Source organism: Rhagoletis zephyria, unplaced genomic scaffold, assembly GCF_001687245.7.
Source record: "Rhagoletis zephyria isolate East Lansing unplaced genomic scaffold, Rhagoletis_zephyria_1.1 Rzeph_scaffold_25712, whole genome shotgun sequence".
Lineage (NCBI taxonomy): Eukaryota > Metazoa > Arthropoda > Insecta > Diptera > Tephritidae > Rhagoletis > Rhagoletis zephyria.
In genome coordinates this window covers 1-5,776 of record NW_016182770.1, presented here as the reverse complement: position 1 = coordinate 5,776, position 5,776 = coordinate 1, and the positions used below count along the sequence as shown (strand labels likewise).

General features: G+C 42.6%; 1 pseudogene; it reads right to left on the bottom strand.

The window, feature by feature from the left end:
- Positions 1 to 638: 638 nt before the first annotated feature.
- LOC108382200 (uncharacterized) lies at positions 639 to 3,924 on the bottom strand (annotated as a pseudogene).
- Between the last annotated feature and the right edge of the window lie 1,852 nt (positions 3,925 to 5,776).

Below are 5,776 nucleotides of genomic sequence, written 5' to 3'. Positions count from 1 at the left end.
TCACGCGCATAAGGCCATGTTTATCGAGAAAGGGGTTCATAGGGAACAAGGAACATTTTTTACTGACCGGCTTGGCTGTCTCCAAGTCTACAATAGTTTATCCGTAATATTTATATTGAGCGGTTTTTATGAGTCGTAATTTGGCCTGATTTATTTCTTCATGGGATAGGGAAGTAGTGGGGGGAACTGATGATTTCTGTGTTCCTTTAATAAAACGATACATGTAGGAAGTCGTCGCCTTCGGTCACGAGAAACGTTTCCACTTGCCCCTTTTCAGGGGAAGTAGAGCTCTTCGGTGTTACTTGTGGCCAACACGCAGGAGGCTTTGTTAGCCACTCCCGGCCTTTCCACCAAAGCGAGCACTCTACCAAATCTTGCGGTCGGGATCCCCTTGTTCCTAAGTCGGCTGGATTCTCAGTGGTGGAGACGTGGCGCCACGTAGCGTTGTTGACAACTTTGAGGATTTGGGATGTTCTGTTGGCCACGTAGGTTTTCCAGGTCCATGGTGGTTTTTCCAGCCAAGCGAGCACGATGGCGGAGTCGGTCCACAAAGTAAATTCATGAGCTGGCAAATCCAGTTGCAATCGAATTTGTGTCATNCACGATGGCGGAGTCGGTCCACAAAGTAAATTCATGAGCTGGCAAATCCAGTTGCAATCGAATTTGTGTCATTAGTTTGGAGAGAAGAACTGCCGCACACAGCTCTAAACGGGGGAGACTCACAGTTTGCAGAGGGGCGACCTTGCTCTTTGCCGCAAGTAGCTGGAAGGAAATAGATATGTCTCCGTGGTGAACTCTTAGATATATGCAGGCGCAGTACGGCTTCTCGGAGGCGTCTGAGAAACCGTGTATTTGAATTGGCTTATCTGGGGAAAATTGTACCCATCGGGGTACAGATATATCCTTAATTGCGCAGAGATTTTCCCGAAAAGCGTTCCATTTTAAAAATGCACCAGGCTTAACGTTTTCGTCGCAGTCTGTTCTCTCCGTCCAGAGTTGTTGGAGGAGCATTTTGGCTACAATCATTATGGGCGTTAGCCACCTTGCCGGGTCGAAAAGTTTCGCGACAGACGAGAGGATCTGTCGTTTCGTGGCCGTGATTGAGTTCGGAAGCAGGTCTACGGAGTAGACCACTTTATTCCAAGGGTTTTTGTAGAACTAGTGTCCTGGAACTGCAGAAATTGGGTTTCAAGGAGATCAGACTGAGGAACGTTTTTTAAGATAGTTTTGTGATCTTTTTGAGAGGAAACCCCGCTGATTTAAGGGTATCGGAGACCTGTTGTAAAGACTCGCGGGTTGATTCTATGTCGTGACTACCAGATAGGATGTCGTCGACTTGGTTAATATCTCTGAGATCCTGGGGTACCCCTCTTGAGAGTCTTTGGGTAGTTTTTGGAGGGTTCTTATGGCCAAAAATGGTGCACAGTTAACGCCGAACGTCACCGTTTTTAATTTAAAGTCCTCTATTGGACCCTGTTGAGATCTGCGAAATAGAATTCGCTGAAAGTCCTGGTCTTCGTCATACACATATACTTGGCGGTACATCTTTTCGATGTCGCCGTTAAATACATATCTATAGAGACACCATTTGAGAACGACGAGCATTAAATCATTTTGTAGAACGGGACCTGTGTGGAGAACGTCATTGAGAGAGATGCCGGAGTGGGAGAGCTTTGAAGCGTTAAATACTACTCGGACCTTAGTAGTTCTGCTATCGGGTTTTAAGACCGCATGATGGGGTAAGTAGAACGAGAAGTACTTGCCGTCACGTATTATCTCATGCGAAGAGCAAGGTTCCATATGGTTCAGAGTAATGTATTCTCCCAGAACTTTCGAATATGGTTGTAGTTCGGCTCTTTTTTCTATGCTTCGTTCGACGCTTAGGTATTGTTGTTGAGCTGCTGGTCTTGAGTGTCCTAACGCTATTGTTTCGGGAAACGAGGGTTTGAATGGCAGCTTCACTACGTATCGTCCGTCTTCTCTTCGAAAAGTGGCCCGCTGATATAGCTCCTCGCAGAAGGCGTCGTCGTCCGTTGGAATTGATTCCGCTTGAACCTCCTCCTGCTCCTGAGGAGATCGTTTAATGAGTCGCCGGGGTTCTCAACTATTTGAGTGGAGAATGTTGAAACTCGTTCTGTTAGTGGGCCGCTTAGTATCCACCCAAATATGGAGTTTTGGGCAATCAGGCTTCCACCAACATTAGGTTTAAGTCCTGGAAGTAGAATTTGTGGAATAAGGTCGCTACCTATTACTATATCGATTGTGGCAGGAGCGAAGCAATTGGGGTCTGCTAGGGGTAATTGAACATACTTTGTTCGAATTTTGGACTATTCGACCGCCCATTCCTAGAATTTCATAATGTGTGTTTCTAGTTGTAAGCCCAAGTAGCTTTTGTATGCGGGAGGATACGAACGTCTTTTGAGATCCTTGATCTATAAGGGCGGATTTGAACTATTTCACCATTATGTAATATAGGAATGTTCGCCGTGGGTAGTAAGGTTTTTTCTTTGTTACTCGCGAAATGTGAGAGAATTTGTTCCTTGCTATTGTGGTTAGCATTTGGCTTGATTTGAGGTTTGGTAGTCTGATTTGCGGTAGAGAGGCGGGTTTGCTGACTTGGGGTGTCTTGACTACCTTAGTGGCTTTTTGAGCCCCCGACGTTTGGATATTCGTCGAGTAATGGAGCAGGGAGTGGTGTCGCCTTTGACAATACACGCATTACACGAAATTGCTTGGACACTCATTTTCTAGGTGAGAATATGCTAGACAGTTCTTGCAGTAATTATTTTCTTTTATATATTTATTTCGATCAGAAGTTGAAAGTTCTTTGAATTTTATGCAATTCATCATGGAGTGACTGGAGTTGCACAGGTTGCACGAAACCTGTCTCTTTGAAGCAGTATGGAAGGAGTGAGTTTTATTTTGGAAGCTGTGCATCTGGTTTACTGGGGTTGAGGTTCGCTGGGTGAAGATGGGGTAATTTTTGGGTTTCCCTGGCCTATAGGTACTGGGATGCTCCACAACTTCATATCGCGAGGAATTGGTCCATTTCTGACCAGAGAGGGAGTTCTTTTCGCGAATTTAGAGATTGCTCCCACAACGCTAGAGTTTACAGAGACAAATGGTTGTCTTTTTAGAGACAATTGTTTATGGTTGTCTGTATACTTTGTATTTTTTCCCCGTTTTCAATATGTACGGGCTGAATATTGAACAGGGTCTTTATTTGGTTATCAACCACTGCCCTACGGTTTTCGTACCTAGATTTCAGAGCATCCCACGCGAGTTCGAAATTGTTGTCATTTAACCCGTAATTTTTTATAATTAAGCCAGCTTTACCCCTTGTTTTTTGTCTCAGGTGATAAAGCTTTTGGGCTTGGGAGAGTTTAGGATGCTTGATGTACACCGCTGTGAACATGTCCCTAAAGGACGGCCATTCCTCATATCCTCCGTAGAAGATATCAGTGTCACATGCGGGTACCTTGAGATACCGGGTTCGGTTTGGTTATGGGGCAACAACATCGAGGGTGGGAGGTTGTTGGTTGTTTCCGACTAAATCTTGCTGAGAAGTTCGTTTATCCTCAAACGTGTGCTCAATCCGGCGCAATTGGATTCATCATACTTCGATTCGCATGATTTCCGCGTCTTTTCTTCTGCAGTGCTCATCTGGAGGTTCTCGTGCGCCGTGTCCACCAAAGCCATGTACCTATTCAGCTGCTCCAGATATGTTTTTAATCCGGCTTCGGAATGGTCCGCCTCGCAAATGTTCCACCATTTTTCGCAGTATTTGTCTAATCTTGAGGTTTCAAAGAGGAATTTCTTGTAAGTATTCACTAATTCCTCTTCGTCTGCCTCAGATTTGGATCGAGTCTTAACCCCTCGTGGCGGCTGGAGGGCTACGAGTTTTTCCTGCTTATCTTCTGTCATTGCTTTAGAATTTGGGGGCTTTAACTCTTAAATTTACTTCAATAATAAATTTTTAAGGGAATTCTAATTATTGGTGAGTTTTGACACACCGTATTATAAGCGAGTTATTTGTGCGCTTGTCCCACTGTGCTCCTTGAGTACAGTCAGAGTATGTATGTCTGTATATTTGCCTTTGTTTTGAGAGAAGCAACCCTGCAAAAATTTGAGGGCCAGGTAGTCCACTGGGTCGTAGTTTTAAAGTATCAGCAAAAGGACCAGGTTGCATACTAGTAACTTGTTATGCTGACCTGGACCACTTCAAACGTAAAAAACTGATATATGTGTTGAACACCACCTCTTCGTGGCCGATCGTCAATATGATTAGGTTGCCGAATGTGCCATTGTCCAAAAGGAATAGTTGTCTAGGTGGTCCCATGTTATGCAGTGGTGGACCAGAAGTGGTCCCATGTTATGCAGCATTAGACCAGAGGTAGTCAGGTCCAATGACATCGCAATGTTAATGTAACCATATTTTTTACATATATTTGGACCATTTTGGTTCCTAGTGTTGGTTACAAGGTAGTGTGGTCCTGTACTATTACTTAACCTAGTCCCACTTTTTGCAGGGAAAGTACACTTGTTTTTCAATTCCGCTAGAGCAGCGCTAATTATTTGCGACTGTAGATATGTATATGTATGTACATATACACTTTGCCGAACCGTTGGCTTAAATATTTTGTATATCCGTGTGTACGGTTGCGTGTTTACCGCAACGGATAGAGAGAGCAGTGGCGCCAACCAGTATTTATGTACGTATACTTGTATATGTATGTATGATAGTATGTATTTATATCCCTGCNAACTGATCACTTTTGTTCGAGCATGTCCTATGAAGAGACTAATTGTTCACCTTTTTACCCGAACGGGTGTAAAAAGCGACTACTCACTTTTAAAAAATAAAAATAAAAATTTGCGCCAGCTGAGATTCGAACCGGGGTGCTCAGTTTTGTTAGGCGGATACTCTCTCTGTGTGCCAACGCCGCACATGAAATTTCATTGACTAAGTGCGTAGAAATCATTAAATCGTTAATAGTACCCGTTAGAGATGAGTTGGGGGCTAATTGATCTCCAATTATACCCATAAGGGATGAGTCGAGACTAATTGACCTCCATTAGCACCTGTATGAGACTAGTTGGGACTAATTAATGCCCAATTGTAACCGATTGAGAGTAATCTCGGAATACTCTCTTTAGATACTAGTCGCACAATTTTTTGCAGGGATATTTGTATACATATGTACGTACATGCACGTTAGCTAGTATTCTATTTTATTAGCCTGGGTCGAAAAATCTAAATTTTTAATTGCGAAACTGATTTATTGTCGCGAGATCTGTTTCTCTATCAAAATTAAAAACCAATATAAATCCAAGATGGGTTAGTGGGGGATATCTCTAGATTTATATTTCGCGTTATTTCGGTTTTGGAATGCAGGCAAATATATTTTTTTTTACTTAAAGGGATCTCATGCAAGTTATGTGTGGTGGATTTTATGTTTTTTTCCCACCGTACCGCTTCAGCGCATCTGACGACAGTCCGGAGTATATACGTATGAAGTAACGGCGTTGTTCGCTCGTTAAAAATTTGTTGAGAGATAAAGTTGCTAGCTATATGAGTGCGAGATGTATATTTGCTGGAGCATATATATGTATATACATACATATATGTATGTGCGTTTATAAGGGAATTTGGTGGCTAGGGTGGCTCTGATTATTTTTTATTTATTTAATATTATTATTTTATTTATTTATTTATTATTATTTTTTAATGCGAATTTTCCTAAATAATAGGGTGATTTTTATATATTTTTTGTTT